A 27,498-nucleotide genomic window follows, 5' to 3' on the forward strand; every position below is an offset into this window, starting at 1 on the left:
TCGCCAGGAGTTCTCACTTCCAGAAACGGAGCGACTTCATTACATGCAGGCCCGCCACTGGGCCCTCCACCCGCAAGTACGAGAGACGGCCGATTGGCCTTTTTTCCCTTATGAGCACTGGCTCATGACACGGACTTCGGACTCCAAACTGATTACTGACTTGTACAAGCTGCTGCAGCCCCCGGCAACACACTTTTATCACCCTGGGAGAGAGCGTTGGGAGAGGGAGCTAGGGAGGACGCTGAGCCCTAAGGAATGGGAACACATAGCCTATAGAGCGCGGCACTCAGCCTACCACATGGGACTCCCTGATACCTTGACTAAAATCTCTACCTATTGGTATTACACACCGGAACGAGTGCATGAGTTTGACCGTACTAAAGCGGATGCGTGTTGGCGGGGGTGTGGACATAAGGGTACTCTTACGCATGTACTGTGGGATTGCCCGCTCCTAGAACTTTACTGGAAGGAAGTGTTGGATGAAATTGATTCTGCTTTTGACATTGAACTGCCACGTTTCCCTGCCTATACCCTGCTGGGACTTCCGAATGATCTGATGTATCCCCTCCGTTCCCGCAGAGGAAGACAAATAGCTATAGCTCTGGGCTCCGCGGTTCAGAACGTTCTGATTCATTGGCACACTGCTACAGTCCCGTCTATCACTGGCTGGCTCCACAGGTTGTGGCATGTGTTGGGTATGGAGAAGCTGTCCCTCACGGTGGCGGGTGATGTGGACCAGTTTAGGGAGCTCTGGCAGCCATTTCACTCCCCATTGCTTACTGAATTTAATGAACTTACCTGTCCCAAATATCTCCGCCTTTTGAGGCTTCCAGCCCAGGTGGAGTCTGCCCCTTAATCTTCCTGTGAGTTTCTCTCCTTCGTATTGTAGCGCTGATGTATGTTGAGCTCGGGGACTGTGCACTGGACGGGGGTGGGATTGGGAGGGGGGGATGGGAGTTCGGGTGTTGGGGGGGCATGTTGGGTGGGGGGGTTTCATGGGTAATGTCATAACATGTTGAGGCGACTAGAGCCTTCTATCATAGCGCGGGCGGAGTTAACGGATGGCTATTCATTAACGGTACTTTTGGACACTTGCTTTTCCGCCCTGCTACATTCTCTTGAAATGTTTGTTTGTCCTTACATGTTGTCATGAATAAAATACTTTAAACCTAAAACATGGCTTAAGTCTCCCATTAGGAGGGCTGGTATCGCTACCTCTCGCTGATCTGATGACAACCGAGTGGTTGTAACCTTGGGAAGCTTTAAAAGCGAAAGTTGGTAATAATTTGTCCAGTTTTAAATGTACCCAACTATCCTCCTGGTTCGTGGCCCAAAGCAGGACATAGGGGGTGACTGGGAGTTAGAGCTTTCTCGCCTTTATGTAGACCTAATAGTAAAGAGGTTGCAACTTGGTATTGGAAGCTCTTGACTGCTGATGATAAAAATACAACACCTCCTCACTCAGTCTGAAGAGGACCCTATCAGGAGATGGATCTGCTACTGGTTTGGGATAACTGAGGTTTTTGTATTAAGTTGTTAAACCAGCTAATTTAAAGAGGAACCATTTCTTTACTATCAACCAGTTCTATTGGACAGGATAAAGGATTATTGGGGAGGAATAGAACTTACCCTGAAAGATATTTTTGGTGTAGGGATTGTTATAAACCCAATGCTTGTCCTTCTGGGAGTGGATGAGATAACAAGCAATCTCCTACGGCGGAGACAGAAAGAGCTACTCTTTTACTTGATCCTCATTGCAAGAAGAGAAGTTTGTAAGAAGTAGATCGATCTGCTTCCCTGGAAGGTAGACGACTGGGTCAGGGTAACTGTTCGGGTGTGCTGTTCCGATCTCGGGTCTAAAATGGGCCGCACCCCTGATATATGGGCCGATTTTTCGATGTGGTGCAGAGACCCAGTTCTGGCCGAACGAGTTGGCCCCCTCCCCGCCCCCGTCAGCTCGGTGAAGAGCCTAGGGGTGGTCATTGACGCGGAGCTCTCTCTCAAGGCTCAAGTAGGGGCTGTGATCTCTGCATGCATGTTCCAGCTTCGCAAAATTCGTAAAATAGTCCATCTACTGCCGCATGCGGCACTGGTCCAGGTTGTCATCTCCCTGGTACTATCCCGCCTCGACTTCTCGAACTCTTTATATCATGGACTCCCACAATCACTGCTTCGCCGTCTCCAAACCGTGCAGAATCAGGCAGCTAGACTCATCCATAAAACGCCAAAGTGGCAGTCTGCGAAACCCCTGCTGCACAAATTGCATTGGCTACCAGTTGAACAAAGGGCGGCCTTTAAGATCGGCTGCCTGACTTTGGAAGCTTTTCACTGCACCAGCCCTGCTTTCCTTAAAACACTGATCACGCAGCACCGACCGGCGCGCAATCTCCGGTCGGCTCATCTCCACCTGCTGGTCGCCCCCAAAATCAAAACAAACAAGTTTGGTGGCCGCAGATTTGGCCACCTGGCCCCCAAACTATGTAATCCTCTTCCCCTGTCCATCAAGTCTAGTTGTTCTCTACTTAATTTTAGGAAGCTTCTCAAAACCCGTCTTTTCACTCCAACCGGTTAGCCTGCCTCCTCACATTCCATGCACTCTGTATTCCAGCGCCAGGAAACTTATGGTGTCAGCGCGCTTTATAAATGTCATTTAAGATAAGATAAGACCAAAGAATCGGTCAAGCATTCCAATGATTACATCAAGGCACCAACAGAGTTGACGGTCCTGTCTGGATTAGCCGGGACCCCGGGCGAATGCAGTGGCCGCAGGGCAGATAGATCGAGCGGTTTGAGATTTGCAGTCTCCCCTGGTGGTATGAGCAATACAAAAAATGAAATTGACCAATTATACTTACATTGGGTAACTATAACTTGTGTGGTTTGTCATGCACAGTGTTATCATGGATGTAATTTCAGATGTTACATTGATTTTATCAATGAGTTCATAGAACATGTCAAGAGTGATTTAATATGTGCCGTCATAAGTAGGTCGCTCTCACTAAAATAGATGAAACGGTCAGGTCAGAATTAGTGTTCACAAAATACAGTATGCTATCTCCACTGCCTCGTGAAAATTTAGATACATTAAGAAAGTTTTTAGCAGGGAGGCGACTCCCTGTGAGTTAACACACTTTGGTATAGAGATCACTGATAAAGCAGTGTGTTGTATCACGGCCATTCCTGCCTAATGCTGGGAGTTTTTCATTAAGTGGAAGCACATGTGTTACCACAAAGAAAAATTAAAACAAAAAGACATGACGTAAACGCTTAAAATCATCTTAGTCGCTGGACAATACAACTGGCTGCATTGAAGGCCAATGTTTTCTTGCTCATAGTCATTTTGTCACTACAGACTGAAATCAACCGTGTGCAGATGAGTCTTCCTAGAACAGCTGAACCCAAACTTCCTTGGCCTCGTCCCTGCCAAACATAAGGAAAAGCTACTCAAGGCTGTTGACGGCGTTGCTGGGCTTCGTTATTGAAGTGGTACAGGGAGTATGGGTCTATGCATACCTGTCACAACTAAGGCATCCCTCTGAGGAAAAAAAAAGTGATATGAGAAATGCTTAAATGAATCTCGGACACTGACAATTATTCCAGGCTGCAATCCACACCACAGTTTTTTTGCTCATTGTCCCACTGTAAAAGGAGGACCTACTTTATGAAAATCAGACTTTGCCTGGTGTCAATGCGAAGAGTTCAGTTCGAAGAGCTGAGCCTCCTACACTCTGAAAATCAACAAAAGCAAGCCCAGGCACTATTCGCTTTGCTGGACCTCATGAGTGAAGTGCTTCCAGAGTTATATGGTGTGGATGCTTGACACCAGAGGATGACACTACTTGGAATAAAATATGACAAAGAAAAAGACACCCAAAGTCACCATGAGCGGAAGAGCATCAGCCAACAAAATAAACAAGCATTTGCAATGCAATAGGTCTCGCATTTGCGTGAGTTTGAGCTATTGGCATTGAAAATTACAATGCTTTTTATTTATGTGCTTCTCATAAGCAGAGACTCTAAGTACAAAGTGGGTGTTTACGCACCACTTGCAGTTTTTCAAAACACATAAATAAAAAGCATTGTCATTTACAATGCCAATAGCTCAAACTCTTGCAAATGCGAGACCTATTGCATTGTAAATGCTCGCTACATACTTGCAACCAACCAGAAATGCTGCTTTGGAATTGTTACTTATCTTATACTGTTTGCTTTTATAATGTGTTTTCAATTTTGAATCCTTGTTTTAATTAACAATGCAACCTTTGTATGTTACGGTTTTTAATTAACTGTATAATAAAAGAGTTACAGCAAGCTGACAAAAGGGCATTTGAAGGCTGTTTGAGACTTCAGCCCCTGTGCTTTTTTTGACCAATTTTCCAGGGGTGTAGCTTGGTCAATGAGATCTGGGGGAGAGCTCCAGATTGACTATCAACCATGCTGGCATTTAATGTTAGAATACATTATAAAATAAGGAGAAAGTATGAGAGTGGCTTAAGGGGCACTGGAAGGGAATGCAGATATGGTTACTAAAAGAAAACACGATTTTGTAAAAAAACAGAATTTTTGAAGACTTTCAATTTACAAGGAGAGGGGAAGTGTGGTTGTGTTTTTGGTTGTGTTTATGTAAAAATCTCTAGTGAAATGTGACAGACACCTCACTATACCCAACTGAAACCACTTGTACAGAACTATTTATCAGAAAATATATTTAGTAGGGGGGCGTAACTCCCCCCCTCCCCCAACACCCTCGAAGTTACTACGTCCCTGCAATTTCCGTGAGTATGGGGGAACAGGAAAACCAGGGGAAAGAATGGGAGGTTAGTTATCAATTGTATTTGTAAGTTGGGGTTTTGGTGACATATTGTAATCAATGTTCCCTCTAATTTTTTTCCTCTGTGTGCGGCAATGGAGGGTCTCTGTGCGCTGCAACCATGGCTATGTGCGCCAGGAACCAAACCACGCGTGTCTGCGGCGCCAAATGGCACTCCAAAATTTTATTTTAAAAAGTGAAAAGATAGTGCATTTTCATACATACAGCGCCACAATAAGGGTCTTAAGGGCAGTTTGCAAAATTGGATAAGCACTCTCCCCTCCCCTCTACCATCTCCCACCACACTCTTCCTTCTCTCTCCTCTACCCTCTATCCCCACACTCTCCTCCCTTTCTCCCCTCTTTCCTCAATCTCCCTTCTTTCTCCTCCCCTCTCCCATCTCTCCTCAAGGTACACACGATTGTCAATGAGCACTAACAGCATCATTTATACCATTTCGGCATTAGTCAACACCACTAGTTTTTCCCTGTTGCTCTCATCTTCATCTCCCCCATGGTTACTCCTTTCCCAGGTCTATCTCCATTGCTCTGCCTTCCACCTCTCATGCCTCTCTCCCAAACTCATCTTCTCCCTTTCTATGCTCAACTCTCTCCCTTTCTATAATCTCAGACTCCCTCTCCTGCTTCTCTCTCTTGCTTCGCTCTTGGGCTCCCTGTCCGTACTTCTCGCCCCTGATACACTCTGTCTCCCTCTCCATGCTTCTGTCCCCTGCTGCACTCTCAGGCTCCCTGTCCGTGCATCTCACCCTTGCTTCACTCTTGGGCTCCCTCTCCGTGCTTCTCTTCCTTGCTGCACTCTCTGCTCCCTCTTTGTGCTTCTCTCCCCTGCTGCACTCTCGTGCTCTCTAGAGATGTGGCCTAACGACCAGAGCTGCCATCTAAGTCACGTAAATACAAAACATGTTTCATTCCAAATGCTATAGGTTTCACATTCGCAAAAGTTATAACTATTGGCATTGTAAATGACAAAGCTATCCATTTAGCTATTTTAAAAACCAACACATAAATAAAATATTTGTCATTTACAAGACAAATAGCTCCAACTTTTCTAATGCGAGACCTATTGCATTTCCAATGCTTGTTGTGCCTTTCTGTCCTGTGTCCAACTCGTTTTTGGTGCCCTTCTGCCCCACTCGTTTTTTTGTGCCCTTCTGTCCTGTGTCTCACTCGTTTTTTCTGCCCTTCTGGCCTCTGCCCCACTCGTTTTTTTTGTGCCTTTCTGTCCTGTGGCTCAATCGTTTTTAGTGCCTTTCTGCCTCTCATTAAATCAAACTGTTGTTAGTAATAATGGTGCTTTAAGAGGCACATTTACAACTTACCCTCCTAAAAAACTGCTTGAAAGGACTCTCAAATCTCACTGTAAAATGATTTCTCTTTAAACCCGGACAGGTTTTGAAGAAAGTTATTTGTTCAATAAACCGGCTAATACAGTCTTTATAAATGTAGCTCTAATGTTCACGAACACAAATGATCAAACTCACATAGTTAAAACTGAGGGTTATTTGTGAGTGAGGCAGGAGTTGGAAAAGGATTTTGGTGGGCACACATATCTGATTAGTCAGTTTCACTGCAGGTAGCTGGACTCTGAGGAGAAGCCTACCATGCATAACCAGGGCAACTATTCAATCTGTAGGTGTTCAGAAGCATAAATGGGAATTGTTTATCATCACACGAAATAGCGACAGTATTCACTCTCTTCCTGCAGTAAATGACCTATATGCACCAGTGCATGCACACATGCGAGCAGTGTTGTAAGTGCAGCAGTGCTATAATGCATTGTCCTAGGTACAGCGCTTACAATACTTTGTGCGTTTCTGTTCGGTGTCTCACTCGTTTTTTGTGCCTTTCTGTTCTGTGTCTCACTTGTTTTTTGTGCCTTTCTGTCCTGTGTCTCACTTGTTTTTTGTCCCACCCAGGCTGTGTAGTAAGGCGCTGAAGGAGGAGGAGCTGATGCTGGTAGAGGAGGAGCTGGCGGAATTTGTCCGAAGAGGAAGACATTTTTGCTCCGACATAAAACATCCCTATAAAGGACTCTTCATGGCCAGGCAGCAGTCTTCCAAAATTAGTGCTAGGAATTAGCAATCCCCAGCCACTAATGCACATTTCACCTATGCAAGACTCACCATCATATAGTTCTCAACTAGCAGGTAAGGTTGAACAATCTCCTACACACTCCTCCCGCCCCCCGCCTCCCGCCTCCCAATAACCACCAGTTCCCCCGCCCCCCGCCTCCCTCCTCCCGCCCCCCGCCTCCCGCCTCCCGCTCCTTACCTGCAACTCCTCACGCCCGCACCGCCGTCACCACTGTTAAAAGTGCCTCATGTCATGTTCGCGCCGCTCGCTTTGTAAAAGCGGCGGGCGGCGCGAATCTCTTGCGACGGCCTGTGTGCGCGCTCCACGCTAGGTGGTGCGCTGTGACGTCAGGGAAGGTGCGCGCGCGCGGCCTAGAGGGAACAGTGATTGTAATGTAAAAACGTTTTGGCTGCACACCTGTCCAATTTTAGCGGCCTTGGGCCAGTTTCATTCTGCGCCGTTTCGCCCTAAATTCGGCCTAGTTGTTGCCTTGCTTCAAATGCTCCCTAGAGGAAAAACCGCTCTATAACGCCTTGTACCATGATCAGAACACACATGCTGCTTATCACCCGGTCAGTAGGAGGCGCTATTATTCAAGTAAAGAGAGGCTCTTTCGGCTGTTGCTACAACTACGTTCTCCCAAGCATGCACGTGATGATGTCATCAGACTCATCAAATAAACTGCAAGTTCATTGTTGTTTGAAGTGGATAGAACTTAATGCACGGAACTCATCGTCTGTCTTAGCACACATATCTCAGTAAAGAAACCGAGAGTACAGTTAAATATTTATTGCCCCCAAAAAAGTACAATTTTCTGCATCGAGAAGCCAACAATTCCTGCAGATCTTGTTAAGATATTCACTGCACGTAAGGCAAAGTGCAAGTTTACTTCGAGCGGGACCTCTGAATTTACATTTCAGTTGCCCACAAGTGATGGCTGCATTAGCAGAATACAATAACCGGAAAATTAAACATACAAAGTGTTGTTGTAGAACCTTTACCCTTCCCCCTCTTTGTCCTAACCTGCCTGAACATCATTTAAATCGCAACTATAATTACTGTACCTTTCAGGTGTTTCAGCGTATCCCCTATAAGGCCATGCTCTAAAACGGAAAGGAAGCTGCTACCAAGCTGGCAGGTCACCTGGTACATAGTATGTATGAGTGTGTGGCCAAAAAAAAAGGGACACTGATTCTTTAAACAAACACGGAAGTGGTGAGCGTGCGTGCGCCACAGCGAGACATCTGTTTTGCATTATCGAGCGTGATAATGCAAAACAGATGTCGGCAGTGTGGGTAACAGACACCAATAGGCCATGGGCGGAGCAAATGCGGCACATGCGCCCACATTTGCCCAATTGCGTGCTGTCTTTGTAGAAAGATGCACGCATACACCCAATAGACTTCAAGGATAACAAAACCACACGCAAGAGCGTGTGGCCATCTTTCAGAAGCCCCTACATGAAGTCTTGCACTGCGCACTGCAACGCTAGGCGCGAGACCTAAAAAGCATATGGAGAAATAGAAAATCAGGGACAATAAACAATTATTATATACGGCTGTTGAAAACCTCACACTGTCCAAGTTTAGGACCAAAAGGCTATGTAACAAAAACGTTGACAACAGTAAGAAAATAATAAACGAGAGAATATAAAAGCATGCAACAAAATTTAAATAATGTACTGCTGAAAATAAGAGAACATTCAGTAAATCTTGACAGGATTTTTACAGCACTCATAATAGATAGGAAAAGGCAGCCGATTACCAGGATTCAATAAAAAAAATTCACACAAAAAAAAGTGTTTATTACAAAGGCTTTATTTCTAATCTACAATCGCACATCCACCTGTTGCAGATAGTACTAATGGTTAAAGCATTTATTTTTTTTGCCCCGCTTATCACCTGGACTTTAACCATGAAATCTCTTACGATCACACGCTGAAATACACACGGTGTAACACCAACTTGTTTTCTTTATAATAACAAACAAAGACTTCCTACAAAGTGCAATAAGCCATGACATTATCATTTTGCAAGACACCTGGACTGACAAACTGCCCAAAAATAATCAATGGGTAGAGATCTTTGTCCTTGCTGCAAACAGGGATAAACATTTTGGTGGTTTGGAGGATGGACAGACAATGACGTCTTAAGAGAATCTCTCACTAGCCTGAAGATCGGTTCCATACACATCTGGATCAAATATGAAACCAATTACTTTAAATGCAACCAGGCATCTGCACCTCTGTGTAATCTACATGACCCTGAGGTACCAGTCTACTCTCACATAGACAGTTTTACATTAGAAACAGTCTCTTTTTAAGGGACATGAACATCTTATCAAGCGCCTGGTGTTACTGCGTAAGGTACAGTGCTTTGCTTGTTGCCTTCAGGAGCAGAAGTTTACCTAGCTTGGTCAGGAAGTGTAGGGACCGGCCACCAAGTAAGCTCAGTATGAGTTACATTTTTTTAGTACTGTTTCAGTCACTGAAAGTCTCCTACTGTGGCATGGAGTCTGGCTGATTTGTTGGGAGTCTCAAAACCTATTGCAGAGTCTCAATCATTGTATGTGAATCCCACACTTTGAAGTATAATCTCAGCCACGGAGTGAGTTGCACATCTTGGGGCACAGAATATTTCTACCTGTTCTCAATGGTCCCATTGGATTTAACAGAATGACGCCCCAGAGATTTGGGTGAAAATGCCCTCAAACATCATTACCCTGAGTACTCTTGGCCTTGTGACCTCTGATGTGTACTTGCCTTTGGCCTAGCGGCCATCTGTCTATCTGTTGTGTGGGAACCGGTCATGCAGCTGAAGGGACAAAAATAGCATTTCCACTAAAAGAGAAATGTATAGCCATGCCTTGCCTTCTTCGAGTGCAGCCTTTCAGGGTGAGAACTCCTCATTACAGGCATGAAGAGGCAAAGAAATGAAAAAGAGTGAGGAGGATGGGTGGGGAGAAAAGAGACAGTATTGAAACACAGAGGAGGAAAGATCATTATTATCATCATCATGTTACTGCAGCCAAACGAAGCAGAAATACACAGTAACAGAGGGGCTCAGAAGCCTGGAAATTACCATCAGGATGATCGCTCAGAAGAGGCAGAGACGGAACAAAGGCACAGCAGTTAATGAAGCCATGGACGGTCCATCCAAAAAAACAAAAATACCTAAAGCATTTGGTGCACCATGGCTGTTGTGGTGTGCTGGAAGGAGAAAGTTCAACCTATGTGCAGTTTCTGGGGTAGCAGAATTCAGACAAGGAGAAGTGTGGCGAAGGGAGGCATAGGAAGAAACACCTTGTGACCACGGCGCACCACGGTGTGCAGGAAGGATCTGGGTGGGGGTGTAGGGTAATGGGGGACAGATGGAGTGGTGACAGGATGGTGCCCAGAAAAATAAAAAAACACCATAACAAGAACCTGTGACTGCTGTCATACCATTATGGATTGGTGTTCAGGCTAGATGGAGAAAGAGATGAACGGCAGCAGAAGACAAGGAAAATGTTACCGCCACCAAACATGGTTGCTTCAAGCTGGATGACTGAATAAGAGTGTATGCGTAGGATGCAAGGCGGTGGGATAGATGAAGCGAGGCACTTATGGAGGTACACAAAAAAAAGTCCTGTACCATCAGCAAAATATAGCATCCGCAACACAACAACAAAAAGAAAACAAACAAAAAAAAGAAACTTGATTGTATGAGAAAGGGGGTCGGAGAAAAGAAGCAGCCCACAGGAAGGAACAGAAGTCTATCTCTGTGTCTTAACTGCAACACCTTCTGCAAGCCAGAATCGTGGTGTGTTGTGCGAGTGGTCACCAAATTTTTTGGGGATATTTGAAATGAGTAAAAACACAGGAAGATATCCAGCGTGTAATGTGAACTGTAACACAACTTTAGAAACTTAAAATAATATGTCAGCTAAAGTCAGAAAACAGCCTGATGAAACATTCTTAAAGACCACTGTCAATGAAGGAATTAAAAAGGAGCATTTGTAAAGCTTGTTCTTCCACTTGGCAAGGGGAAGATGCTCCAGCATTGCCCAGTAGTCAGTACGGCGCGCTGGCACTTTATGGGCTGAGAGAGTAACTTGTGAAAGATATGGAGAACTATGGAGTCTGGCACACCTTGCACTTTATGTATACTTAGTCCTTTGCAACCACTTTATTTCTCTCCCACATCCATGATGTAAAGGATTGGTCTTTGCTAGAGCTGCAAATGTATCTTTGATCATTTTATCACAATCGCTAACATCGGCGTTCAGTAATTGGTTTTCTGCACGACTAAGAGGCTGAATGAGGACATCTTTTTTCTCTGCCTGCATAGGAATACCAAAATAGTAATCTGCCATCTATATAAAGGCATGGCCGTTTTCCTGTGGGGGAGGCAGGGGGGTGGGCTCTTTTAGCCATGATTCTACAGAGTGAGTCCATCTGATGACTCCAGGCATCGATTTCATCAGACCCGCCTCAAATATCAATTGGGTCGGTCTCCTCTTATTTTATTCGTTCAGAATCCAAGGTAGTGGTGTTGCTGGTGATGGTGGTAACAAGTTTGTCATGCCTCTTACAGGCTGCTCTCTAACCATCCTGTTTTAACTGGGTACATGAGCATTCCAAAGGCAATGGCTACCAAAAATAAACACTTCTAAGAAGGACCTCGCTTTTAAAGCCTAAGCATCGTCAGGGTTTTCAAGGGTTGCTGATTACAACACGTATTATTGCAAGAACACTTTGAATACGTGTTTGGCTAATCGCTTTGCTAGGCTGATCCAGTTGGTGTGCTCATACTATCCTTATTACCATGGACTTGAAGGCTGTGTTAAGGTTGTTCTGAATGTTGTGGTTGGTCCTCTTTTTACGGTCGAACCTCTCTTCAAGGTGAACTCTTTTGCCTTTGGTTAATCTGGGAATTCAAGCTCTGTATCCCTCTAAAAAACTTTAGATCAGACCAAGTGTACTCCTTTAGACACCCTTGGAGACAGCTGTGAGGCAAACAAAAGTTGCAGACTGAATGAAGTTCCAGTGCCCACTCTTCGTGTACAACTATATAACACTACAGCTTTTACGGAACCCGGGGTGGGATTGAATCCATCGAAGCATTTTCTTCTCATACCCTCTGTGGACTTACCTTGGCGTCACAGAGTGTGAAGCTTAAGCTTTCTACTTTGAACCTTACTTTTCTCATGCATATACATCAGTCATTCTCCCGAGACTCTGGGTAAAGTTGACCTTAAGTTTCTCTTGGAAAAAGGAAATTTTTCTTGGGGTAATAACCTTTTCTATTTTATAATGTATGACCTAGAGACAACTTCAGTTCTCTTGTCAGCCTCGGGTGTTCCAAAATACTAATTTATTGGTCTTTACAAATGTCATTTACATTTTGCTTCTGCCCACCATGGCACCATGGGTCAGCACACTTAAGCCATTGGCTCTCTTCACTGTGGGTGACTGCATTTTGCTTCTGCACATCTGCCTAAAAAGCTGTCTACTACAATGGCAGGGTTGGGGCACCAACTATGCTTTCATTTCATGTTATTTGCATTTATTTTCGCAAAGGGTAATTGTTTACTTAATTTTTGCAATCAAATGCATATTGCAGATGTTTTCATACATGCATAAATAAAACATTGCAAGCTTGCCAAAGTAAGACCTATTGAATGAAGGTCTAAATTGAGAAAAATTCAGTGTAAGGAATATTACAGTGTAAATAATTAGGCAATATGAAAAAACAACTCACACTATGCTACAATACTAAATGTATTAATAAGGGCAAGGGGCGTTGGGCAGTGGCGACTGTTAGAAATGCACAGACCACCAAGAAATCCATAGATTTGTAGATGTATGAAATTCACCTTTTATGAGTGGCCAGCCCCAATTTTTTTTGCCTCTTGCTGGATTTTATAACTCTGTGCACGTTAACCCTGCCAGTCAGTAGTTAAGTGCCTGTGCTCCACTTTTAGTCATAATCAAATTGAAATATTTCTAATTGGCATATTTAACTTTCCTATAAGTTCTAGTGTATGGTACCAGATATACCCAGGGCATGGACATTAACTGATTAGTGGACTACAGCACCTATTGTACTATCCACTACAGTGGCAGTGCAAACATGACTTTAGGCCTAACAGTGTAGCGTGACTGTAGCAGTGTCAAAAGTGTAATTTGACCAGTCAAAATAAACTATTTTGATAGGTGATAACCTCCTTTTTATATATTAATAAGGCACCCATATGTAGGCCTTGTATTCCACAAGGCGGTGTGGATAAAATGTAAGAGTAGGATATGTAGAAATGTAATGTTACGGTTAGAACTGGGGTCTCTAGTTGGCAGAAGTAGGTACCTTTGACCAAATAGGGACCCTTGCTTCTAGTCAGGGAAAGGGGATTACAATCCTGGATAACCCCTGCTCACCCCCTTGGTAGCTTGGCACGAGCAGACAGACTTATCTCAGATGCAGTGTGTTAAGCATTTGTGAACACATACAGTAATACTGTGAAAACACTACAGATGGACACCACACAGGTTTTATAAAAACAAGTATTCTTTATATAGACTTAACACAACACCACAAACTACAACAATCCACAATACTGTACTCAAATTAGACTTAAAGATGGTAGAAGTAACTTAGTACAAGTTGATGATCAATGCAACATGTTTCTCACAAAAGTACCTCGGATGCGTAACGCAAAACAAACAAAAGGTCCGCAGGGAGGGTGATGCGTCGGTTTCTTGCTTTGTGGGAGGTGATGTGTCGTGCCTCAATGCTTGTGCAGAGTAGGGGATGCGTCTGTTCCTTATCGGAGAGGAGGTGATGTGTTGATTCTCATACTGCGTGACGATGCAGCAAGATGGCGCCTTGATGCAATGCGACAATCTGGTGCGATGCAATAAGATGGCGCCCGTGAGGCGACGACGTGAAGACGAAGCACGAATGCCCGACGGCTGTGCGACGAACTCTGTAACTTTGGAGCTGCGACAGGCGCTGCAACATGCTTCTCCTGTGATGAGACGGCGACCATTGCGGTGGCGACACGCTTCTCCTGTGAAGCGACGGCAAACAGCTGCAACGGCAAACAGCTGCGACGGCGACAGGCTTCTTCTCATTGAGTCGTGCTTCCAGCTGCCTGCGACACGCAGGCTTCTCAGACAGAATTCCCAGCAAGGAAATTCGGGGGAGAGCTCGTGGTGAAGTCTTGTAGCCCTGAGACTTTAGCAGGAGGCAAGCACAAGTTCAAGCCCTTGGAGAAATATTCTGCAAGATGATGAAAGTTCTTTAAAAGTTCCTTCTCCTTTCCTTGGCAATGAAGATCAGTCTATGATACAGACGCCTCTTTTTTCCTTTAAAAGAGGTCCCAATCTCAGGGATCGTCTGGTCCATACAAGACCACGCATTAAAGAACCCAGGGCTCTGGGTTTGCTCTGGGACCTTCCCCCGGTGAAGGGTCCCCACCCATCGGGTCATGTCACGCCTGCCCACAGACTAAGAAGTCTACAGAAATAGACATAGGTACCACAAGACCGTGGATTCAAAACAAATTCACAAACTGTAATAGCGACAATTTGGTATACCTTATTACATGTCCGTGTGGTCTAAATTACGTGGGGATGACCACTCGTAAGATTCGAGTGAGAATATCTGAATATAAGAGCACCATTAGGTGCAAGAGGCAAGCCACCAAATTAACAAACCACTTCTTGGAGGCACACCATCCATCCACTGCATTCCAATGGACGGTGATCGAACAACCTTACATCCCGACACACATCACTGACATTGGCAGATTTCTTTTACTAAAAGAACAGAAGTGGGTTTTCAAATTGGGCACCAACCGGGAAGGGCTCAATGATGACATACCGTGGGCCAGTTTATGATTTCCATCATGTTGTGTCTCACGTAAGTTAGTGATGATAAAAACTTTCATTGAAAACACCTTGGTGAGACCTACAATGGTCTTTGCCTGACTCTATGTATGAAACTCTGTGTGCATGAAACTTTTACACATACCATTTATAATTCTGGACATACGAGTTTTATAATACCCTTGCTGGTATATACTGTATATTACATAACAGTCCCCCTAACATGTTGGACATCTTCTCATTATAAAGTAATGAATTCTTCCCCCTCCCCCGGTTTTTTTAGAATTAGGGTGGCGAAACACTCAGCATCACTCGTTGCGCCTTTATCTATGACCTGTGCGCGTAATGTAGAGTTGTATGCATGCTTGTTTAAATAAATAAAAAAACACCCCGGTTTGTTTACATTTTCCAAACGACGATGGTTGGGTGTTTCCATTGGTTGTGCATCCAGCCAGTCGTGCACATTGTACCATCGCCAGGGGACCCACGTGACCAACTTCTAGCCAATGACGCTATGCGTCAAATACAGCAGCCAGAGTGAGTTCCCGCACCTCCCCGATCGGCTCAGACGCCGACAAGAAGTACCGACGGAGAGGTAGGGTGTTCCATAGAGAGATACTGGCATTTTGCAATCGTGTTTTCACGAAGGCCATAACGAATTTGGTCTCACTCGCTTCCACTTATTTTGAACTCACGTGTGGAATTGGGCCTAGCATTACAACTTGTACATTGAGTGTATTTGTATTTTTGATTTGTAGAGCGCCTTATCACCCAGGGGTCTAAGCGCTTAGCGGGGTGTAAATACAAGTGGACACTGTTTGTAAGGGAAGAGGCTAGATGGTACCCCATGCCTCCTGAAATAGCACGGTTTTTAGCTTTTTCCTAAAAGGCAGCAAACTTGTTTCTTTGCGCAGGTTCTCAGGCAGTTTATTCCAAGCATTGGAGATTGTGTGGGAGAACGTGCGACCTCCAATAGAGGATAGTTTGAACCGTGGGCAGATCAATAGTGCGGCTTCTGATGATCGAAGGTTCCTGCTAGGGGCATACGGGACAAAACGTTCCTTGATGTATTTAGGAGCTTGCCCGTATAAGGCTTTATGCGTAATGCATAGGCCCTTAAACTTGGCCCGCTGATTTATTGGCAGCCAATGAAGTTTGCGAAGAAGGGGGGTAGCGTGAGTCCTTCTTGGTTTGTTAAAAATGAGTCTGGCAGCATCAGTCATTACGATCTGGAGTCTGTTCATTAGTTTTTTTGGAGTACCGACATACATGACGTTGCCATAGTCCAGCCGTGCCAGTATTAATGCTGAAACTGCTCTCCTGAGAGTGTCCACTGTCAGAATGGGCGACAGTTTGCGCAGTTGTCTCATTAAGCCCACACAGGTGCCCACTACAGCTGAGACCTGGGCTGACATAGTGAGGTTGGCATCTATAACTATGCCGAGACTTTTCACTGATTCTGCCGGTACTGGGGGATTTCCTAATTCATAGGAGGTCACTCCAAGGGCTAGATGATGTCGTAATTGCAAGCACCTCCGTCTTATCAGGATTGATTTTTAAGGAGTTTGCCGTCATCCAATTGACGGTAAATTTTAGGATGTTTTGCAATTTATGATCTGCTGTTGGAGTGTTACCGATTTGAATGATGATCTGAGTATCATCAGCGTAATTGTATATATTGCAGTCCATCTGGTTCAGAGATGAAATGAGGGGCTGCAAATATGCATTGAACAACAAGGGTGATAAAGCCGAGCCCTGTGGGACTCCGCAAGTGATCCCTGCTGCCTCTGATACCAGGTCATCTAGTTGTACTGTCTGAACTCGTTCACCAAGAAACGAAGTCAGCCAGGCATGGGCCGTGCCCTGGATGCCGAAGTCCCACATCCGCGACAACAGTAGGTCGTGATTGACCGTATCAAATGCCGCGGAGAGGTCAAGCAGCACCAGGGCACAGGGGTCTTTCCTGTCTGCTTTAAGTCGCAGGTCGTCTAGCACGGAAAGCATGACCAATTCCGTGCTATTGTGGGCCCTAAATCCGGCTTGGTTGGGTTCCAGCAAGGAGTTAAACTCAAGATGGTGGGAGAGGCTGGGTAGTACATGTTGCACAAGTATTTTAGCTAGGAAAGACAGTTGTGAAATGGGCCTGTAATTTTTTAAGATCTTGGTATCAGCCCCTGCCTTTTTTAAGAGCGGTATCAATCGGGCTTCCTTGAGGTTCGAAGGAACCTGTCCGGAAGTGAGGGAGCTATTTAGAAGCGATAGTATGTCTTCCTCCAATCCTGGCCATGCTTGTTTGAAGTACTTGGAGGGCAAGGGTCCGCCGGTGATCCAGATTTGACTTGATTCATCACTCTTTCCAAGGATTCTTTAGTGAATAATGGTAGTGAAATTAGGGGCTGTGCGACAGTGGGGATAGGTATTGGATTAGATCCTGGGCATTCCAGTCTAGGGGTGGACTCGATTTCTGTCAGGAGGGCAGATATCTTGGTGGTGAAGAATGACTGAAATTTATTGCAGTCTTCTTGCGTGAAGGAAGGGGGCTGTTCCTTCTTTTTCCTTAGTTCTGTGAGGACTTTAAAAGTTTCTTTTTGGGGATTAGGTGCTGTCGCAATTCTGTTTTCGTAAAACGCACCTTTCCTAGTCCTAATAGCTTGTTTATAGGTGGTAAGGTTTTTTGCGTACAAAGCTTGGGAATAGGGATCGTACCCCTTTCGCCATGCTCTCTCGCTCTGGCGCAGGGAGCGTTTGAGAAGTCTCAGGTCATCATTAAACCAGGGGGCCCCTCTTCCTTTGTCTTGGATTTTTACCTTACGTGCAGGTGCCACTGCCTCAATGGCATTTTTCAGTTTTAGTGAGAGTTTGAGGCTGGTCCCCTCTACGTCATCCTCTGGTGGTCTGTTAAGGTGGGAGGATTTCTCTAGTGTAGATAACAGTGTCGGTATTAACTAAGTTCCATCTTCTCACCACCCGCCATGCACCGGTGGGGATTACTCCTTGCCCTGGGAAAGCTAATTGACCCTGTAGCAAGTGATGATCTGACCATATGCAAGGCGAGATAGTGACAGGGCTCAGCACCGGAACTGAGGTCCAAATCAGATCCAATATGTGACCCTTCTTGTGTGTAGGGCCTGTCACTATCTGGGTAAGTTCTAACGCGGTCATGGCCTCATCTAGCTGTTTGGACATAGTATCTTTGGTGGCCTCCTCCCAGTGGAGGTTGAAATCTCCCATTACCACTAGCCCCTCATATCTTGTGCGAAGATCGTGAACCAGTCCCAAGAATGGCTCAAGGAAGGTGGGGGCAGTTCTGGGAGGGCGAAAAACGATGAGTATCGCCAGGCAATTGGTGGCAGAACAGAGCTTGACCCCCAAGATGTCCGCACCCTCTATACTTTCTGCACAGATGGTTTCTGATTTAAAGGAGTTTTTATAGAAGATGGCAACTTCCCCCCCCCCCCCTTTCCTGCCGTCCTTCCTATTATGGATGGTGGCACTGAAGTTGGGTGGGAGTGCAGCCACTAATTCGGGCATCGAAGAGTCTTCCAGCCACGTCTCTGTGACTCCTAGAATGTCTAGATTGCCTTCATGGAGCAAGGAGAACACTTCCAAATTGTGTTTTTGGAGAGAGCGTGTATTAAGCAGGGCCACGCTCTGAGATGTTAATGTTCCTCTTTCACTCCTGGTGTAAGTTGTAGTAGTAGATGGGTCTGCTATGGGTTTCAGCAGTTCATCCCGCCTTAGTGCCTCCATTGTTTGCGGGCTAATAAGACCGGTTTTATTGTTTAGTGCAAGCAGGTCTTCCCTTGAGTACCACGATGCTGGAGCAGGGGTCTTGGCCCCTGGTCCCGGCCAGGCGCGGACGGGCGCAGACGGGCTTGCTTTTGGCGCGCCTTCGGCGCCCCCGCTGCGCCCGTCCGCTGCACTGCCTGCAAGAGGGTGCCATTTTATGTGCTCGAGGGCAGGAGTGCGGGCGTGGCTAAGCACTCGAGTCCTCGCCCACCAGCCTTCTCCTCACCCAAGATGGCCGCCCTGCGTAGTCCTACCTCTGCTACCCTCGAGGTGAGTGACTGGCAGCAAATAGCCTGAAAACCTTAAAATCGGTTTGGCTTTGTATTTCCTAGCGTTAAGGGCATGTCCCGGCTTTCCGCCTCAGGACGCTGCAAAATAGAGGGTGTTGGCAGTTTTTACAGCGCTTCAGGGAGAGTGCAAAATAACAATTTTAAAAGTAGAGACACAATATTTTAAAACAAGTTACAATGTTAAAAAGCACCTTCAGTGCTCCGCGTTGCATCCACACTCACTCGCAATCAGTGAGAACTGGATGTTTGTTTTATGTGCTCGAGGGCGGGAGGGCGGGAGTGCGGGCGTGGCTAAGCACTCGAGTCCTCGCCCACCAGCCTTCTCCTCACCCAAGATGGCCACCCTGCGTAGTCCTACCTCTGCTACCCTCGAGGTGAGTGACTGGCAGCAAATAGCCTGAAAACCTTAAAATCGGTTTGGCTTTGTATTTCCTAGCGTTAAGGGCATGTCCCGGCTTTCCGCCTCAGGACGCTGCAAAATAGAGGGTGTTGGCAGTTTTTACAGCGCTTCAGGGAGAGTGCAAAATAACAATTTTAAAAGTAGAGACACAATATTTTAAAACAAGTTACAATGTTAAAAAGCACCTTCAGTGCTCCGCGTTGCATCCACACTCACTCGCAATCAGTGAGAACTGGATGTTTGTTCTATGTTTTATGTGCTCGAGGGCGGGAGTGCGGGCGTGGCTAAGCACTCGAGTCCTCGCCCACCAGCCTTCTCCTCACCCAAGATGGCCGCCCTCCGTAGTCCTACCTCTGCTACCCTCGAGGTGAGTGACTGGCAGCAAATAGCCTGAAAACCTTAAAATCGGTTTGGCTTTGTATTTCCTAGCGTTAAGGGCATGTCCCGGCTTTCCGCCTCAGGACGCTGCAAAATAGAGGGTGTTGGCAGTTTTTACAGCGCTTCAGGGAGAGTGCAAAACAACAATTTTAAAAGTAGAGACACAATATTTTAAAACAAGTTACAATGTTAAAAAGCACCTTCAGTGCTCCGCGTTGCATCCACACTCACTCGCAATCAGTGAGAACTGGATGTTTGTTCTATGTTTTATGTGCTCGAGGGCGGGAGGGCGGGAGTGCGGGCGTGGCTAAGCACTCGAGTCCTCGCCCACCAGCCTTCTCACCCAAGATGGCCGCCCTGCGTAGTCCTACCTCTGCTACCCTCGAGGTGAGTGACTGGCAGCAAATAGCCTGAAAACCTTAAAATCGGTTTGGCTTTGTATTTCCTAGCGTTAAGGGCAGGTCCCGGCTTTCCGCCTCAGGACGCTGCAAAATAGAGGGTGTTGGCAGTTTTTACAGCGCTTCAGGGAGAGTGCAAAATAACAATTTTAAAAGTAGAGACACAATATTTTAAAACAAGTTACAATGTTAAAAAGCACCTTCAGTGCTCCGCGTTGCATCCACACTCACTCGCAATTTTACTTTAAGAGGACTCGTTCGTAGTAGCAATCAGTTTATTGTGGTCCTGATGAAAGCAATGACAATCTGTGTCATAAATTGCTGAAACATGTTGACCCTAGAATACATCTAGACGATCCAAAAATACTTTGGTTGTCTCTGACTACTTTTTAATATTGGTAGAGAGGGTAGCAACAGAATAAAGTTACGCTCAGTACCCCCTCATCCAATTTTACTTCACATACATTCTTGTTTGTTTTCTCACTTATTCTTGCACTACGACATCAGTCCCCTTCTTTAACACTCAAACATCCTCTTAGTTGAGAAGTAAGACCACGTAAATCTATCTGATCATGTGAGGGTTTTAACAATCTTGGCCCTCCATGTGAAAGACAATAGATAACACCATCAGTGGTCTTAAGAGGAACCCAAATGATGAAGGGCGGTTCCGTGTGGTGACTGATGGGCATCCTTATTTGATCACTCGGTGGGTTTAATGTGAGGTTGACTTATGTCTTTATAGTTTACACATGGCATGGTACTAGAGTCCTCTGTAGGTGCATATCCGGCGTTCTAGTTCTTGTTATCTCAGACCCTCTGATACTTCTTGTCTTTCAGTATATGTGGGGGCCGCATCAGAGTTTGGTCTTTAAAATCCCCTTTGACCCTCTTTAAATGTTTGTTCTTGCTATTGGAGCAGTCGCTTGGCTGCGGGTCATTTTTTAATTACGGACCAACTAATGGTCTGATTACGCTATCAGAATCAGTGATGCGTTACGCTCTATCGTGTGTTTGGTCATCATTATTCGGGGCCTTCTTGCTTTTACTTGTTTCCTCAAATATGGCCGAAAATCAGGGCCTTTCCTTTGATGAGGATGATTTACAACTTGCCTTGGCTAGTCATCCTGATCTACTAGAAACATTACCTGTAGCTATAACTAGCAATGAAGATGAATGGGGTAAAATTCTGACTCTAAAAAAATCACATACACGTACCACACTACATGGAACAGTGATGGCACAATATTTACGTAACACCTGTGCACCCACTGGACTTATTGTTACCAACAGTCCTAGACTGTTCTTGAATGATAAAGAGTTCCTCAAAAGCTGGTCCCTCATCGCCTGGCGATGCACCAGGGATTGGCTTATACTCATCATTCAAACATCGAAGAGAATTGCAGACACGATACTAGTTGAGATCCAACTATTAGAGTCTCACATTAAAACAACTCTTTCCACAAAAGCTTTTCAGAAAAACCAAGACGAAACTAATAAAAATAACAGAGAGTTCAAAGAGTTTACGTTGTCGGTTAAAATCGAGAAATTCAGAAAGGACCTGGATAAATTTAAATTTGATAAGGTATATCCTTACACGAGCGATACATATGTCCCTCCCGATTTCACTGCTAATGGACGAAAAAATGGGTCCAATTATGGGACTTCTAGCTCTGATGATAATACTTCAGGGAATGACACCGGGTCTACCAATCAAGGTCCAAAACAAAGAGGTAGAGGAAGGAGACGTAACAACTGGAGGGGAAATCAGCACAACCAAACATCTATGTGGTGGCCCCCCAATGCGTGGCAATACGGTGGGCCTCCTTTTCCTCCCCAGATGGGACCACAACAAATGGGTCCGTTCCAACCGCACATGGGACCTTTCCCACCTCAATTCCCGAACAACTTCTCTAGGCAGCCTTTTTTAGGCGTAGGCCGAGGACGGTCACGAGGCAGGAAGAGAGGTCAACAGCAACCGCAGGTACATTACAGCCCTCCCACAACCTCAACCAGGAATTTGAGGAGTACAACAACGAAGAACAAGGACCAAACGACAACCAACTTGGAACCGGGCTCGTGATCAATCTCAGCCAACATGTGTTGACACGAACTGAAGAGAAAGCTCTGAACAGAGGATTAGGCTTTGTCCCAACACATATTAACGATCACTTTGAAACAAGTCTTGAATTAGCCAAATTTCTACGCAAAGTCAGGTTACACTTTTTCTTTGCTAGTAAACAGGGATCCGACGTGGAAGAGACACGAGAAACCAACACAGGATTAAAAAGAAAGTCTACCTTCAATCCCCCCTCACATACCATGCCTCCAAAGGTATTGGCCTTTGAACAGGCCCTTGAGAAGAGTATAGAGGATCTGTTTACTCAACAAGAGAATGTTTTCCACAACTTTCCCAAAGAAGAACAACTTGCTTTGAGAACACTGTCTGCAGACCAGGAATTAACAATAAAACCAGCGGACAAAGGGGGTGCTATTGTCCTCCTGGACACCAGCATTTACCGGGCTGAATGCCTCCGCCAATTGAATGATAGGAAATCATATCGCCCCCTTGATGTTGATCCAACTGAGGAACTCAAGACCACCATTTCCATCCTGACGGAGGAAGCCTTATCGGAAGGATGGATTACATCCCAAGAAGCCTTGTTTTTGTGCAATCCACACCCTGTGACCCCTTACTTTTATGCCTTACCAAAGGTACACAAGGAACAAAGACCGCCACCTGGCCGCCCCATAATATCGGGCATCGGTTCGATCCTTGAACCGTTATCAACATTCGTTGATTTCTTTTTGCGGCCAATGGTGCAAGAGATGCCAACTTATCTAAAGGACACGGGTGATGTACTACGCCTCTTGCCTGAAATAGAGTTCGACACCACTATGGATCTCCTTGTTTCATTCGATGTAGAGGCCCTCTATACATCAATACCCCAAGACGAAACCCTGGAAGTTATCCAGCACCTTTTGCAATCTAGGACACAGGAAAGTATAACTCCAGTTAGTTTCATTATGGCTTGTGCAACTCTGGCCCTAAAACACAATTTCTTCAAATTCGAGGATACGATATACCTTCAGGTATCGGGCACCAGCATGGGGAGCGTTTACGCTCCCAGCCTGGCAAACCTCTATGTTCATTCGTTTGAACAGGAGTATGTGCTGGCTAGCACCAACCCCTTCCTTGGATGTATCAGAACCTGGAGAAGGTACATCGATGATGTCCTAGTGGTATGGCGAGGCACGAGTGAAAGCTGCCAAGAGTTTCTGGAATGGCTAAACAGCAGGAATGATTTCCTTCGCTTCACAATCGAGATAAGAAAAGACAGGTTGGCTTTCTTGGATTTACTCATCACATCCACTCCAGAGGGTTTACAATCGGAACTCTATAGGAAACCACTGGCAAAGAACTCCCTGTTGTGCTTTGACAGTTATCACCCGAAATCCCTACGGGAGAACTTGCCATATGGACAGTTTCTTAGAGTCCATAGGAACTGTTCGAGTGCCGGGGCCTTTAAAAACCACTCAACAGCTCTGAAGGAACAATTGATCTCGAAAAAATACCCAAGGAGATTGGTACAACGATCCCTCAAAAGGGCTAGGAACAATAACCGTTCGGCATTGTTGGAACCACCAATCCAAAAGCCTCCCCTTGAGAGGTTTGTTACCACGTTTGGGACTTTATCTAATAAGATACAGAATGCAGTCAAACGCCATTGGTCTATTCTGAACTCAGATCAGTCTATGATACAGACGCCTCTTTTTTCCTTTAAAAGAGGTCCCAATCTCAGGGATCGTCTGGTCCATACAAGACCACGCATTAAAGAACCCAGGGCTCTGGGTTTGCTGTGGGACCTTTCCCCGGTGAAGGGTCACCACCCATGCGGGTCATGTCACGCCTGCCCACAGACTAAGAAGTCTATAGAAATAGACATAAGTACCACAAGACCGTGGATTCAAAACAAATTCACAAACTGTAATAGCGACAATTTGGTATACCTTATTACATGTCCGTGTGGTCTCAAGTACGTGGGGATGACCACTCGTAAGATTCGAGTGAGAATATCTGAACATAAGAGCACCATTAGGTGCAAGAGGCAAGCCACCAAATTAACAAACCACTTCTTGGAGGCACGCCATCCATCCACTGCATTCCAGTGGACGGTGATCGAACAACCTTACATCCCGACACACATCACTGACATTGGCAGATTTCTTTTACTAAAAGAACAGAAGTGGGTTTTCAAATTGGGCACCAACCGGGTAGGGCTCAATGATGACATACCGTGGGCCAGTTTATGATTTCCATCATGTTGTGTCTCACGTAAGTTAGTGATGATAAAACTTTCATTGAAAACACCTTGGTGAGACCTACAATGGTCTTTGCCTGACTCTATGTATGAAACTCTGTGTGCATGAAACTTTTACACATACCATTTATAATTCTGGACATACAAGTTTTATAATACCCTTGCTGGTTTATACTGTATATTACATAACAGTCCCCCTAACAACATGTTGTACATCTTCTCATTATAAAGTAATGAATTCTTCCCCCTCCCCCGTTTTTTTTAGAATTAGGGTGGCGAAACACTCAGCATCACTCGTTGCGCCTTTATCTATGACCTGTGCGCGTAATGTAGAGTTGTATGCATGCTTGTTTAAATAAATATAAAAAACCCGGTTTGTTTACATTTTCCAAACGACGATGGTTGGGTGTTTCCATTGGTTGTGCATCCAGCCAGTCGTGCACATTGTACCATCGCCAGGGGACCCACGTGACCAACTTCTGGCCAATGACGCTATGCGTCAAATACAGCAGCCAGAGTGAGTTCCCGCACCTCCCCGATCGGCTCAGACGCCGACAAGAAGTACCGACGGAGAGGTAGGGTGTTCCATAGAGAGATACTGGCATTTTGCAATCGTGTTTTCACGGAGGCCATAACGAATTTGGTCTCACTCGCTTCCACTTATTTTGAACTCACGTGTGGAATTGGGCCTAGCATTACAACTTGTACATTGAGTGTGCCGGATATGGGTTAACAATTCCATTACTATTTCTCCAAATTTGCATACAAGGTTGGGGCATGTTTTGTAACTTTTATACTGAGTGGGTTAGGTAGTGGTTATCAACTCCACTACGATGTTTTGATTTAACTAAGTTGGTTTAAAAAAAACTTTTGAGTGAAACACAGGGCGTTGTTCGGCGCTGATATTTGATTGTCTAAATACACGAGATACAAGTGGCACTTTCAGCTTTGCTGTTTTTTGCCCCTTTTTTTAGAGCGGTGCTTCCCCTTAAACCTGAGCCGTGGCCAGGTGGGGTGAGGTCCATACATCTTCCAAGTGGGGTAAGATGTTATCTCCTTTGGTTATTTTGACAATTCGATCCATTGTTGAGATCTCAGCACTGTATAAGATGTTTCTATGGTTGTGCTTGAACACATGTCATTTATTACTAGGATTATATAGTCAGAACCTAGTAAATGTATACAAGTACAGGAATGCGGTGTTTACTAACAAGACTTCTATTCAATACTTCCATGTTTTCACTGTTCCCAGAAACCCCTAACTTGGAAAGGTGAAGCTACCGATACAGACATCTAGTGGATACAGGTGATCTAAGTGTCGGTATTGAAATTTATTTATAATTTTGAGCACTTGTTTTGCTTTAAGAGCACTTGTTCGTAGTAGCAATCAGTTTATTGTGGTCCTGATGAAAGCAATGACAATCTGTGTCATAAATTGCTGAAACATGTTGACCCTAGAATACATTTAGACGATCCAAAATACTTTGGTTGTCTCTGACTACTTTTTAATATTGGTAGAGAGGGTAGCAACAGAATAAGGTTACGCTCAGTACCCCCTCATCCAATTTTACTTCACATACATTCTTGTTTGTTTTCTCACTTATTCTTGCACTACGACATCAGTCCACTTCTTTAACACTCAAACATCCTCTTAGTTGAGAAATAAGACCACGTAAATCTATCTGATCATGTGAGGGTTTTAACAATCTTGGCCCTCCATGTGAAAGACAATAGATAACACCATCAGTGGTCTTAAGAGGAACCCAAATGATGAAGGGCGGTTCCGTGTGGTGACTGATGGGCATCCTTATTTGATCACTCGGTGGGTTTAATGTGAGGTTGACCTATGTCTTTATAGTTTACACATGGCATGGTACTAGAGTCCTCTGTAGGTGCATATCCAGCGTTCTAGTTCTTGTTATCTCAGACCCTCTGATACTTCTTGTCTTTCAGTATATGTGGGGGCCGCTTCAGAGTTTGGTCTTTAAAATCCCCTTTGACCCTCTTTATATGTTTGTTGTTAATGAAGACACTACTGCAGGTCAACCCAGCAAACAGCACACTGGAAGAGGGGCAGTCCAAACTCCTGCAGCTTCCTTGGTTCTTCTCCTTGGCAAAGGTTTGTCTTGTTGTTCCAGGAGTGATCTCAAGTCCTGGGGTCTGGGCCCCAATATTTATACTGCAAAATATTTTGTCCTCTCAAGGCAGAGGGTCCTGTACCTAGTTCAAACCAGTTCTGGGTGCATTCTGCCAGTGCACACCTTCTTCCTTTGTCAGGGTGGGCCAGGATCCTCAGACACACCACAGGAGGTGGAGCCAGCATTGTGGAAGGCAGGCACAGCCCTATTCAGGCCCAGGGGCTACTCCTCCCACCACTCTACATGCAGATAGGTCTATTCAGCCTTGTGCTGACTCACCCTGTCTCCTGGGACCTCCCCAGCCCCGGTTACTCACAAACCAGAAATGCAATACACAAACTAGCAGAGGCAGGCTGGATGGTTAGGTAAGAAAATACCCACTTTCTAAAAGTGGTATTTTCAAACACAATGTTAAAACCAACTTCACTAAAAGATGTATTGTATTATTCTGAGTTCAGGCATAACTCGAATTTCTATGATGTTCCCTGGGTCAGTTAGGATTATAAAATGTTATAATCAAACTGCCCGTTCTGGCCTACAGGGACAGGTAGCCTTGTAATAGTGAATTGCAGCCTACTTAGTTTTTCACTATCAGGTCAATTCCACGCACATCAGGGCATGTCCTACCTCTTACATACAATACACAGTGCCCTTGGTCCTACCTTAGGGGTGTCTGATATGTAGAAAAGGGAAGGTTTAGGGACTGGTAAGTGGGTGCACTTAACAAGTCGACATGGCAGTACTATACTGCACACAGGCTCTGCAATGGCAGGCCTGAGACACACTTTACAAGTGGCTTCCCGGGTGGCACAATCAGTGCTGCAAGCCAACCAGCAGCATTTGATTTACAGGCCCTGGGCACACGTGGTGCACTATACTGGGGTCTGACAAATAAATCAAATAAGCCAATCAGGGAGTCACCAATCAATACATCAATTTAACACGGAGAGCATACGCACTTTAGCACTGATCATCAATGATAAAGTGCCCAGTCTCATAAAACAGCCAACAACAGG

At 45.2% G+C, this 27,498-nt stretch overlaps 1 protein-coding gene across 7 annotated transcripts in view; it reads right to left on the reverse strand.

The window, feature by feature from the left end:
- LOC144822239 (caspase-1-like) overlaps positions 1–27,498 on the reverse strand; it is a 415,881-nt gene that overhangs the window by 364,428 nt on the left and 23,955 nt on the right. The gene's annotated exons all lie outside the window — the stretch shown is intronic.

Source organism: Lissotriton helveticus, chromosome 3_1 (genome assembly GCF_964261635.1).
Source record: "Lissotriton helveticus chromosome 3_1, aLisHel1.1, whole genome shotgun sequence".
Lineage (NCBI taxonomy): Eukaryota > Metazoa > Chordata > Amphibia > Caudata > Salamandridae > Lissotriton > Lissotriton helveticus.